At 31.2% G+C, this 14,678-nt stretch overlaps 1 protein-coding gene across 7 annotated transcripts in view; it reads right to left on the reverse strand.

Moving 5' to 3' along the window:
• SLC4A10 (solute carrier family 4 member 10) overlaps positions 1–14,678 on the reverse strand; it is a 235,689-nt gene that overhangs the window by 149,111 nt on the left and 71,900 nt on the right. The window lies entirely within an intron of this gene.

A 14,678-nucleotide genomic window follows, 5' to 3' on the forward strand; every position in this document is an offset into this window, starting at 1 on the left:
ATATAATCGAAGGCAGTCAAACATTCCAGTTGACATCATTTATTAGTAAGATGAAAAACAGATAAAGTTATCTTGTCAATGTAGTAACATGCGTTTTTATCTCTGATAAAAAAATTCTTGTTAACAAGATGACATTTTGAACTATAGTAGAAAAATATAAAAACCATTAGTTTTAACACCACCAATGCTATGGTAGCGTGAAATAATTCCACTGCCATTAGAAATGGTGTTGGTGAGAATTTAATCCCTTGAAGCAATTACTAGCAATTATTAGGTAAACTACAATTCTAATTACTTTGCTTCAATATAATGCATTTTACCCAAACTAAACTTTAAATTACAATCATGTACATTAAACTTTCATTCAGTTTCTTTCTCTCTCTCTCTTTTTTTTAACCTATTTAGAATGGCTGGGCATTCTAAATGTAAAATTGCCTTAAAAGTGAACACTAAACACAAAAGGAGAGATGAAAAGGTATATCGATAGACTAAAGAAAAATGTATCTTCCAAGATCTATTTCTAAGACTATCCTAGTATATGGCTATTAGAAAAGTAAAAGATTTTTGTTTCTTATTTGCAAGCTTTTTGATCCTGAACATAATTTTGATAGAGATTTAGTCTCCCATGTTTTGTAAATCAGTATTTTCAACTGTAGGCTTATAGACAACATATTTCAACCTAGAAAGATCAGCTCTCACAGGCTTTACATGCAGCAAAGTATACAGTAGAAAGACATGCTTGTAACTCTGTAGTCCTTTGGCTTTCTGAAAACATGTGCTGAGACGGTCAGGACAAAGTGTTTGAAATCAGAGTTTAAAAAACCCTACACTCTGAATGAGAGAAGAAATGAAAACGAAGATGGGATTCTGAGTCCATTGCTCTTCTGTTTGGTAAAGTTTTAAAAATCTGTTGGTTTGAGCAATAATAGCAATAGAAAAAAAGCTAAATACAAGATTTATATAATATTCCTAAACCTAACAAATAGAAGTTTCAGCCATTTTAGAATATGTTCTTGATACATTTACGAATCAAATGTATCCTCTGTAAGACATATTCAAATGTATGTCACATTGGAATGCACTTCTGGTCTCTGGGGTGTTGTTAGGAAGAATGCCAGCTGCTAAGTCACGCATTCATGTTCAAAGGTCATTATTCCACTGTATTTCACAATGGCAGCCTCTTAAATCAATTGCAAAATAGAAAGCTTTACATAGAATATATGAAGATATTTTCCCCTAAACAATAAAATATTTAATTTTGATTTTAAGGACCTGAATCAATTTTAAACTTATACAAAACGATTTGTCTCTGTATTTATATAAAGCATGTATACTGTTCAAATATAAAAGATAATTTTATTGATTAGCTAAAGTGACAATATTATAATAGAATAAAATTTTGTGACAGAAGCAGGAGAATCTAAATAGGAAATTGTTGATTATTTAATTACTATAAAAATTGCAAGTAGAAGTGACCTAGTTTTAGTAGTTCTCTGAAAGAAAAAACTAGAATCTAGAATATGAATGTAACTCAATATAAGTGACATATTTTGTGGATTCACATATATAATCCAATTTAAATACTCTCTGGATGTTCCATAGAAATATCGAATGTATAATCTTTTAGGCTGAAAATTATCAAGATATAAATGAATACTAATATATAAACTGAAATTCTTCTACTTTGCTTATAGTTCAAAAGATCATTTCAATATTATTCAAGACTTGTTAATAGACTATTTCCTTTCCTCCTTATTACCAAGGGCAGATAAACACGAGATGTGATGAAGGGAATGCAGAGGGACACACGGCATGTGGTACCAGTCTACGTCGTAATCCCAATACTCAAGTAAAGTAGGTTATTTTATTTTATATTATCAGTCTCTTGAACATCAAATACATTAATATACTCTGCTTTCCAAATGTATTCACTCATTTAGGGACAAATTTTAGTACTACATACGAAGAGAACATATAAATGTGTTACACTGCCTCTCAATACAATTATCTTTGCTACACTATTGGGTAAACATTTGTTAAGATGATTGATTCCAGTAAATAAGACAGGACAATGTTTTAAAAATTTTTTGGACATGACCCACAGTGAGAAATATATTATACATCCCAACATAATCACACATTCATAGATATGTAGTCAAAACAAAAGTTTCACAAACCAATATTTACCCTTACTGTAAACAATGCACTCTGATATTTTTTTTATTCCAGGGTGTTCTATTTCATTTAAAAATACTAGTCACTACCCATTAAATTTATTTCAGGACTTAAAAATGGGTGGTGGACTGCAATTTGAAAATCATTGGTATAGACTATGGCTCTGGAACAGAGTAATAGTAACTCATTCACACAGATCACATCTTAAGTCTATTTATGTAAGCCTCTAACCAAATTAACAAACAATAATACTTTACTTTTCAAATCAATTTTTTCAATTTCTGAAGCTTCTATCAAGTTTAGGGACATATTATTACAATTGCATGAATCACATATTTTTTTGCTGATTTTGACTTTGTTTTTCCTTATACCAGGAGAGTAACAGTTTGCTCTTCCTCGTTCCCCTGAAGTATATATATATCTCCCATGCTTTCCCAAGAAAGAAGGGGGAAAAATAGTTTTATCTGTGATCCTCGCTAGTTAAACCCTGCTTATGACTAAATTTAATTTGCATTCAGCTATTTTAAAGGCAAACTCCATGTGACTGGCATAACCCAAATGCATTCTATAATTTTCTCAAATTTGATTGCATCGAAACACTAAAGACATTTTTGTGTTGGATCTCAATGTATATAAAAGTAAATTGGGAATATATCTATCTCCAAAAAGTTTTTAAAGAGAAAAATTTTGTTGATATTGTTATTTTAACTGAACAATTACTAGAAATGCAGGGGGAAAAAAAAGGGCTTTCTATCTCAGCTCTCACATTTGAAGAGACCCTGACCAGCATATTCCCTCATGAAAGAATAACCGATATGGGTCAGTACATTTAAGTGTTAACATATTTAGATGAACATATCAATGATTTCTTCTAGAATTATTTGTAAATATCATTAAGCATTCTATAAGTATGTAAAAAAATGCATTTTTCTGATTTACCATAATCTTGAGCACAGTCTTCAATGAAATAAACTTTTCTAGTTTTCCAAGCCAAAATCTAACAATAAAAATTCACTTTTTCATGTTCTGTCGATAATTCTCATCTCATATGAGATGGATTAATAAAGAAGAAAGTAATTTCCTTTCAATTCAGAGTGTTCTTCCCTAGAATTATTTGTCATAACAATTTTTCTAAAGCAATCACTTTCTGCCTTCTATTAGGTATTAGGATATGACGTGTTGTATATTCTCCATTAGCCATAACTAATCCACTTTGCAGTCTTCTCCTCTATGCTCTATGTCTTTATGGACTGCAGTACCAGGGTTCCCTTGCCTTCCAGTTTCCAATTGAGTTCAGCCAATAAGATATAATGACAGAGGACTGGAGAGAGGGAGGAGATAGACATGGACCCCATTTGGCTATAGCTGGGCAATAGCTGTGTTCCTCCATCAAAGACCAAAACTCTTATCATGTGACTCTTCTACAGCTGTAGATCTTCCCAGTTTGCATTAACTGCTCCCACACCTTGCTTTTTAGGGTGAGGAGTAGTGACAGTTTGTGGCTGTTTCAAGTTGCTGGGATTTTACTAACTCTAGTTGATTTCTCTTCATCCTGCTTATATCTATTTTTTTTTAAGGTGGCTTCCATTTTTATTCAATTTACAAAACTGTCAAAATATAACACTTAATAGCTTTTGATTAATTTCTTATATTTTAAACTGCAATTACCAATTGAATAGATTCTTTTTCCTTTATAGATATTTCTACTACCTGAATGCAAATCTTTTCACTTACTTAATAATTTTTAGAAAACTAATAAACTAAACATAAAAGTGGTGAATCTTAAATTTCCCTGTTTTCACAGTAATTTAAGTAACTTATGTGTTTATCAAAAAAAATCACATACCTTTAAAAATAGTCCCTACGTTAAACTCTTTACCACCTACTGAGCGACCATCTGTTTCCTGCTATGACCCCGACCTATACATATATGTCAGGTTTATTTTAATGACCATAAATCCATGACATTCAATTTTGTGGAGATGTACATACAACAAAAGAGCAACCTACGTATTAAGATATATTTTAAAAATACCAAAAAAAATACTACTGAATGAATAGTAGAGGAAAAAAATTCTGGGGAAGAGACTCTGTATCAAAGAATTCAATAACATGATTAAAACAAGAACGCTTAGTTTCTAAAAGAAATGAAAAGGAGCATAAACTTCTGGATGTGTGAAAGGGGGTACAAAAGAGTAAAATATAAGTATTTTATGAATTAGTTAAATACTGATACAATTTTTAAAATAAATAATAAAATATAAACAAAGAGTTTTCCCACAACAAGGAATATCTCTATATTTTTCTACCCTGCAGAAACCAACTTTTAATATTCCCTCAACCTATGGAATAAATATCTTCATGGATGAATGAAAATTTTCAAATACTGATTTAAAGAGACGTAGTAATATATCTGTGTATATATATATATATATGTATGTATGTATTTTATAAACATGAACTGAGAGCTAGCTTTTGAAGTGTTATTTTTCAAAAAGATTCCAAATTTGTCAATTCTTATTAATGTTAAAATACCTCATAGAAAGCTACAGCTGGTTTTATTCGCTTCACTAACATTAAAACGTATTTTCCAACCTTGTAACATCTCACCACATTATTTACATGCTCTGCTTTAATAATGTGTTGTTACTGTTTTAACTTCTTGGTTTCTTATCCATATCCTCATTACCTTGTATTTTAAATTATGAAATAAAGAAAATTTAACATTAACATTTAGATTCAATGTTAATATTCAACATATGCATTCATATTTATTCTGTAGGAATTCCATTTTTTTCATTACCAAGCTAAAATATTATACAAATATAAAAGGTCAACTCTTTAACCTCTAATTGTATTATGCTGTATTAAATAGGATAATAGATATGAAAGCATCAGCTTAGAGATTAATATATCATAAGAGTTCAGTAAATACTAGCTGAACTGGAATCTAAGCATAAATCAAGCATAATTTTGAATTTCACTTAGTATGTTGTATTTTCATAAAATAAATGAACCCTTCTAGTTTTACTAATATATTACTTTAAAATTAGGTATTTAAAATCTGGTATCTACTCTAAAATATAGATCATACCACCTTATGGTATTATGAGTTAAATCTATCTTATATATTGCATTAATTAAATCATATGAAATGTATTTATTATAAAGTAGCTCAATACATCACTCTTTCTACTGCCTTAAGTATTTTTAATAAAAGCAGTTGTGTTTCTTTCTAAAGTATCTAACTGAGGAGGTGGCAATTAGGTTTCATTTTCTTTTGCAAGGTCAATGTGTTATTTAATCTTTACACATATAAGGAAAAATAGAACTGAGAATAAGAATTAGAGAGTAAAACCCTCTGTCCTAGGAACAGCACTAAGAAGGCATAAACTAAATCATCATGTAAAAACTTCAAGACTTTTCTCATCTATTTACTTAGAAAACTCCACTCATTCAAACTCTAAAGACCAGTTAGGGAACTACACAGTTAGGTCAGGGAAGTTCATTGGCTGACATGAAATACTCCAGAGTCAAGTTCATGGCTGAAAGGTTCAGGGGTGAAAGTTTTCCAATGATAAACTATTTCTGCCTCAGAATTAATTTCATCACAACATACAGTATTATACTTATCACTGCTACTGTGCCCCAAATATGATCTCTCCTAGTGAGCCTAACATCTGATGGTCAAGGATAACAAGTGTTTGAGATATTAAGAAGTTTTAATTTGCCAAAAGTATTTTGAAGGATGGTGATACCTATGTAATTGAGTTCCTGCCTTATTTTCCTACCCAATCCTTCCACATTGTTTGTTTTAAATTCTAAACTTGATTCTTGTCTTCATAAGAATCCTTCTAGAGCTTCAGTTCTGCCTATGAACCAGATTTTGTACACAGAAAATGATGTTAACGGCTGCTATATTTCCTTACTGCTGTCTCATGCTGTCTTTAATTTCTTCATATTGCTTGCTCATAAATGCCCTACAAGATTCCATCTGTCTTATATGCTTCTCTCCATTTGTCCCGCTGTGTCCTTCCTTAAGCATCTGCCACAATCCCATGAGCTAGTTTGGTGTTCAAGTACCAAGTTTTTACTGGTATGACCTATCCCTCTGCTGCTGATGCTCTCATTTAGGAGGCCAACAAAAAGCAGTGGTGGAAAAATGCTGAGAAGGTATGCTGAGAAGGGTCCACATGTCACCTGGATTTAAATTATGTTTCAGTTCATTCATAGCTGTGTGACTTTAGGCATCTTACGTAATTACTCTGTGTCTTGAGTGACTTATTAACACATGAAGTTCTTGAATGTACCAAGCATGTATTAAGCTCTCAATCAATGTTATTTACATTGTCATTTGTACTATTGAGGCCACAAAAATAAATAAGACATGGTTACTCCCCTCAAAGAGCTTACAGACTTCATGTGAAGTACAACACACAATGGTAGTGTAAAAGAAATTCATACGGGTGACACCCAACCAAAAAGGTCATTTTTTTTTTTTGTCCAGAAAGTTAGTAAAGACTCCATTAAGGGATACACTTGAACTGATTTTTAAAATATCAATGTATCTTTGTAGACAGACAAGGCGGCACAGTGGTAGTTTGTTTTAAGCATCAAAACAAGAGCCTAGTTATTTGAATAAGTGAAAGACGTTAGTGGGAAGTGGGACTAACTTGATACTAAACTATCAGGATACTGTTTTAGTTCTCCTTACAATACAAATGCCTGGAAAGAAAACTTCTAAAACCTGGGACAAGAATGAAAATCCTGATGTACAAAAAGCAGAACTTCCAGAAATTATAATAATTTGTAAATATAGATATATATAATTCTTAAAATTAAAAACTTCATGAATAGGTAAAACAGTAAACTGGACATATAATATAAGAATTAGAAAACTGGGGAAAACATCTGAAAAAATTACAGAGTATGGAACAGAATGACAAGAACATGAAAAATATAGATAATATTTAAGCGGAGAATAATATGATTAAGTCTAACATATACCTAACTGGAGTTCTAGAAGATAGAAATGACAAACTAATGAAAATAGAAGCCAGAAGACAATAAAATAATATCTTCAGGATACTAAGGAAAAAATTGTTACTCTAGAAGTAAATACCAAGCTAAGCTAATATTTTTGAAATACACTTCAGACAAACAGAAACTGGGACAATTTATCAACACCGTATCCTTTATAAAGGAATTTCTGCATATATATTTCAGGATGAAATAAAATGATCTCACAAAGGATGTCTGAGATGCAAGGAGGATTCCTGAGCCAAAAAAGTAAAAGACATAAACAAATATTTTTTAAAAATAGAAATAAAAATAAGATGAGTTTCAAAATCGACTCCATGATCTCTAAGATCTTTCTATTAGGACAGTACTTGAATTTTTGTATAATAACCTGTTTCAGTGTAAGGGTCATTTTTTGTTTGTATTCAAGTACCTATTTGTGATTTACCCTAAGATAATAATATTTATAATCCTCCCATATGTCAATACCTTTCTCCATTCCTGCCACTCTAAATCCTGATATTTTTACTGATATATTCTAGACTTGTAGGAGACATAAGTATCAATTATGGGAAGGGGATAAACATATACATAAACATTTTTAAATAAAACTAGAAACTTGTACCTTTTCCATCATGAATTAAGACTTGTTCTTTATAACATTGTAAGAATCTATAATATTAGAGTACTACACAAGTATTTAGCCTTCTTATCATAAATTAGGACAGTTCTGATTTGGCCTACATATACAATAGTGAACTATATAAATTATTTAAACTGAAAGAAGCCCATAGTATCTATACTTTAATGATTTATAGGTGAATTAGACTTGAATATTCAATAATTTGAAAACTAAAAATGGAAAGAAGTTTCCCAACATAAGAAAATCAACAAATCAAGTCACAATGGGAATGATAAAATATTTGTAAAGCATTATGGGTTAAATAAACAAGGAAATTTCAAGATTTTTAGATAATTAAATGGTACTGAGGAGTAAATAAATAAAACATTAGAAGGTGAACTTCAATAATAAAACAAGTAGTAAAAAGAGATATTTCAGGTACACGCTTGAGTTATGAAAGTGAACTGTTTATATAATTAATTTAAAAATTAAAGTAAGCAAGTCTAACCAGTTCAGTGATTTTTTTCTTTAACTTCAGTGATTATTAGTGATGTTTTCCATATATTAATAAAGTGGTAGAAATCTTGGTCATGCAATTTACTAAATATCGACTTCTATTACATTTAACAGCAACTTTAAGCAAAGTGATTTTCCTAGTTATATAAATGCCAAAATGCGGGAGAAGGAATGCGGAAGGGCCACTTTATTTAGTTTCCCTTTTAGATCTAAAAAAGAACCAAATCAAACAAACAAGAAAAAAACTGTGCTCTTAATTTTTTAAATTATCTCAAACTTCAAGAGATATATAGAGAGAAAATAAAAATACCCTAAACATGGGGGAAAATAGAATTAGATTTGAAATGGCAAATGAAAAAAAAGGAAAAGGACAAGTAAAAATGTATAACGCTCTTGGTAAATTATTTTTTAAGTTTATTCATTTATTTATTCCCTTCACAAGACCAAAAATATCTACTATTTGAATTAAATTTGTGTATAATTGAGATGTAGTTCTTCTACTACTTAGAAGAACTAATCTCCAATTATTTATTTTTGCTTTTGTTACCTTTGTTTTTGATGTCAAATGTAAAAAAAAATCAATAGCTTCTATTTTTTATGTTAAAGTTTTCCTTAGAAGTCTCATGATCTTTGGTTCTGTGCTCATGTTTAAAAGTATGAAACTAAAAAGCTAATTAAAGCCATGAGTATGAATAGGGCTTGTCAATTTTGAGCATACTGTGAAATAATTTGGTTCGGCTATTTCTTTGGGGAACCTTGATGTCAATATGTCTGGGACTTTCCTCTTAAGCTTATTAGATTCCTGTCTGGAATATGAAGGCCTGGCTACCAGCTTTCTAGAAGAAACGGAGGGAAAGAGTTGAGATCACAGCATTCTTACTGAATCCAACTGTTTTTAATATGGTGTTTTCTGACCTTAGCTATAATTATGTTACTCAGTCCATATAGATTCTGTTTAATCCTCTCCATAAAATAAAACTCAAGTCTACTGCTGGAGTAGGGGTGAGATATTTGCTTGGTTGGCTAAAGTGAAGAAGGAAGACCTGGAAATGTGATTGAATTTTAATGTCTACTACTGACTTTGGCAGCTTGATTCTCTCTTTCAGAGGTACCTGGTGTCTTTTTAGTATGCTTCAGTATTAACTGGATTGGTTCTCACTGCGAGTTTACAATTCTGTTTTCTCAGGTAGCCAAGTTACCTGATATTTTCCTTCTGTATTTTTTGCTCACAAAATTTTGTCACTGGTTTTTTCCTCTCCCATTCTTCCAACCTTCATTTAGTCTTGGTAGAGGGAAAAGGTTAAAACATACACTTGGACTTTTTAATAGAATTTGGAGAGAAAAGAAAAGTAGCTGTGTGCATTGTATCTGATAGTTTACCTAAAGTCTCCTTATTTTAATTCATCTTTAACTCTTCTACATTTTCAGAACATATCAGCAAGGGTAATATAGTCTTATTACTATTATTCTACTACAAATATTTATTCTACTACTATTATCGTTCACTGTAATTGTTAACACATATTTTTAATCTCTAGTAATTTCTAAATGAGCTTCAGAAAATTTTTTTCTTCAATTTATACAACATAATCTACTTATTGAGTCAATATTTACTAATCATTTAACATGTGCCAGAATCTATACTAGGCCATGAGGCTACTAAATTAAAACATACACTTGCCTTTTAAGATTTCACATTTTAAGGGAAATGACATACAGGTAAGTATTTTTCAAATGTTATACCAGAAGTAAGCTTAGTATTCTAAAGAATATATAAATGACCACCTAATCCCACTAACTAATGCTTAAACTAAGTCTTAATGGACAAATAGGATTATCAAGGTGAATAAGAACATTCTAGGTAATTGGCACAAAAGCATGTATCAGTGACTTCGAAAGATATAAATCCCCACTCTTTTTAATTTCACAGGTTTGGAGCTGGTTTTTTTAGACATCTCAAATGATTACAACATTCTGGTGAGAAAAATATTAATACTACTGTTTTTACTGTAATTTTTTATGTGAGGAAATTAAAATACATTCAAAATGTACAGGAAGGCAATGGCAGGGCTAGAATTAGAAGTAAAATTTGGTTTTCTGATTGTCATATAAATGGTCAATCATTGGATAATTCCAACTCTACATCCTGAAACTGTTAATCCCTTAGCTGTTTGATTTTTCTCAGTGTTGTATATAATTGCAGTAACAATAAGAACTAACATTCATTATGTGGTTTACAATGTGCCAGGCACAGTGCTAGAAATTTAAATACATTTACTCATTAAAAATCTTCCAAATAGATGAGTATTCTGAAATGTAAAGAGGCTAAAAAACTTCCCCAGGAACCCTTAGCTGCTAAAAGGAAGAGGTGAAGTTTGAAGGCAGGTCAATACTCTTAAGCAATATGCTACAAAGGTATTACATTAGTCTAGCATAAAATCAAAAATTTCTTAATTTAACTTTAAAACACTTCAGAGTCTGGTCCAAGTCTCCCTATCCACCTCAGCTAATATGAATTCATAATGGTTACCTAAGTGACCTAGTACATTGTTTTTCCCTGAATGTTTCATATTCATTCCCCATTTTGCTATTTGACAAAAATGTATCAAGTAGTTCCCGTGTGTCAGGCACTGTATTGGTGCTGGCTTTAAAGAAATAAAAGATGCTACCTTTGCCCTTAAACAGTTCATAGTCAGGACAGGAAAATCAATAACTATAATAGAGCATGTATTGTGCTTTAAGTAGGTAAATTCAGAAGAACATAAGGAAAAAAACACCTAATTAGCTCTGAAGGAGCAATGAAATGTTTCAAAAGGAGGTGATGCTCAATCAAAATAAGTCTTGAAGCATAAGAGTTAGCCAGGCAAAAAACAGAGACATGAGGGGTCAAAAGCTCTATAGGCAAAAGAGGACAACATTTACAAAGGCTTGAGAGAGCCTGTCTCTCTCTAGTAGAATTTAGACTAGGTTTAACTAAGGATGGCTTAGTTTAAATGTCACTACTTCATTCCTCAAAAAATTAAAAATAGAACTGCCACATGACCCAGCAATCCCACTCCTGGATATATATCCAAAGGAAATAAAATCACTATCTCAAAGAGATACCTCCACTCCCAAGTTCATTGCCACATTATTCACAATATCCAAGATATGCAAAGAACAAAAGCATATCAATGGGTAAATGGATAAAATTGATACAATGGAATATTATTCAGCCATGAGTAAGAAGGAAATCCTGCCCTTTGTAAAAACATGAATAGACTTGAGGGCATTATGCTAAGTAAAATATCTCAGGGTGAGAAAGACAAAAATTGTATATTCTCACTTATCTCAACTCTGAAAATTATCTTAAGGGTAATGAGGAGGCTTAGAATGAGTTTAAGTAGTCAAATGCCTGCTTCTGGTTTCCATTTCGGAAAGATTACTCCTGGCAGCTGAGTGGTGAGCAAGTTGCTTTGGGCATGGGCTATGAGAAGAAAAAGAGATACCAATTAAGAAATTATTACAACAGTCCAGCTGAGAAATTAATGTGAATTCACAGTGAGATCAAGACAAAGGGGAATGGAAAGAAAGGGTAAATTATGGACTCCTTACTTAGAAGAAACAATCTACATAACTTCGTGAGTAACTGGATCTAAGGTAATGATAAAGAAGTTGAAAATTATTATAAGGTAATCATGCTAGGAAAGACAAAGAGGTATTGAAGAGAAAATAATAAGTTTAATTTGGAACATACCAACTTTGAGACATTTATAAGATAAATGAGCAGAGATGTCCAACAAGATGCAATATCTGGAACACTAGACAGAGGTTAAGGTGTAGATTTGATCTACAGATTTAGAATTCGTCACCATGTAAAGCAGAATTTCTCAGTTTTGGCTGCCCATTAGATTCACTTAGGAAGCTTTTTGTAAATATAGGGCTTTATCTCCACAGACTTTACTTAGTACTTCTAAGATAAGCTTGGAACATTAATGTTTTTAAAAAGCTAAATATTTTCAGTGGTGAATACACAATGCAATGTATATATGACATATTATTGAATTATATACTTGAAACCTATATAATTTTATTAATCAATGTCACCCCAATAAATTTAATTTTAAATAAGCTAAATATATAATTCCAATGCACAGTCAGAATTATAAGTCATGAGTATAGATGAGATATGTAGTTTTCAAACAGTACATTGCACCAATTAGGGGACATTGAGAAGAAATTATCAGAACGATAATAATAATAATAACTATAACTTATTTATAATTTATGGCAGGAACTATGTTAATGACTTTACATAGATGAATTATAGTAAAAGAGAAATCAGAAAGAATATAATGCAAGTCAATGACAGTCATGTCACACTTCTTCCATGAAGTCTTCCATAGCAGTTTCAATTTAAATGATGTCTTCCATCTCAATTTGGCATTTAGAGTACACTAACTTATACATGGCTATCTAATTCAGGTGTTTATAACTATAAATAGTATAATACACTAGTTAAGAGCAAGAGTTCTAATAAGCTAAACTTTCTGGTTTGAATCCCATGTCATCTTTTCCTTTGCTGGCAATTTTGAACCTAGGTAAACTACTTAGTTTATTTTTCAGTATACTATATATAATTAAAGTATAATGGATATATGTATATACAAACATAAATAATATGTGTGTATACATGTATATATAGTATACCTCATGTATACTATAAGGTAAGTTCCTTGAAGTGGTGGATTTGTTTTATATCTTTTGTAGCTTTCTCATTATAATTCTAGAAATTAGCATATCAGTATCTCCATTTTACAGATGACAAAACTGAGGAAAGATAAATGAGGTAACATTCCTAAAATAAACATTGTTGGTAATGTAGAAGATATGGGATCCGAACGCATCCAGCTCTTAGCGACTGTGCTATACTGCCTCCTTCAATAATATACAACAGACTCATTAAATTCTTATTTGATTGAACAAAATTTGAGGGGAAAAAGATATGACTAGGTAGTACACATTTATATGCAGCACATTTTGCAATGCACTTTATTGAAACCAGGCTCTGCTGCCTTTTAGAATGAAGATCTTGATAAAGGAATATTCAATTATCTTTTTAACTTATTTTTATCTATATTCCTGTATTATCATTTTTTAAAGGCTTAGGTGATGAAAAGATCACTAAGGTCTTTTATCTGCTTTTTGAGGAAAAAAATGTTTAATGTTTAAATGTTTAAAAGTATTAAAACAATATGAAGCCCAGTGATCTCCAAGGCATCTCCTAGAAATAGGTCTGAGTCTAAATGAGTACTGAAAATTTGTTGGGTATCTACCATCTGTATGGCTCTTTCCCAGACAATATGAAGTCACAAAGATTAATAAGAACAACTTCCCAAGAACTTCTAGAAAATGGGGTTTTCTAATAATGCAGACTTCTACAAGAAACAGGGTATTCTCAATTACATGGGTTTGCTATTGCTCTAAATATAGAGCCAGAAGATCAAGTGTATCTGATTTCATTTTTATTCACACCTGTAGAATTCCCTAAGTTTTACTTCTGACATCCTTTATATGGATACTGTACCAAATAAGTGTATGCGATTCCAATTTTTTAACAATTCCTATGTACAAAAATCATCCTCCTGGGCCTAATAACAAAAGTCATATCCCAGCTGTCACATCGAAAGGAAATCTGCTCTTGGATATTACCCAGCTTTTTAACTAACCTCAGGCAGTACTGAAATGCTGCTGATGTATGAAGTAGATTTAAAGGTCATATTAAAAGTATTAGCAGCAAACAGCTTACTTTATTATTTCTAAATGAACAAAGAGTAAAGCTAAAATATCCCTACGACTTCTGTGATTATAAATAGCGATTTCTATTTTCAATTTTACTTAAGACAAAGTCCTTATTATATAAATATTCACCATAGTGACATACATATTCATTGCATTAAAACGATCCCTCCAGATTGTTCTTGGTCTAGGAAATGTCAAAAATAAAGCCAAAGCTAAATCAGATTACCTACCAATAAAATAGAATTTACATCAGAGACAAGCAGGAGGTCTCTTAGGATCTGAAATCTAGGACTTCTGAGTTGTTGCGGATAGACTGAGAAATGCTCTCATGTGCAATTTTGATAGAGAATTTTATTAAAATCCTTCATTTTGTTTCTACCCCCTACCTTGTCTACTAGCTACTAAATCTACTCAGGAATTTAATTTTCATTTCCAAAGTCTCAGGAGGGTTAAAGCTTTGAAAATGACTATAAAATATAGGTACTACTCTTCGTGTTTTTTATTTTATTTTCTCCCAAGAATAAGTAGATCAGCACGGAAATGTTCTTGGTTTAGAAATCATAAT

The sequence above is a fragment of the Rousettus aegyptiacus genome, unplaced genomic scaffold, assembly GCF_014176215.1.
Source record: "Rousettus aegyptiacus isolate mRouAeg1 unplaced genomic scaffold, mRouAeg1.p scaffold_m13_p_2, whole genome shotgun sequence".
NCBI lineage: Eukaryota > Metazoa > Chordata > Mammalia > Chiroptera > Pteropodidae > Rousettus > Rousettus aegyptiacus.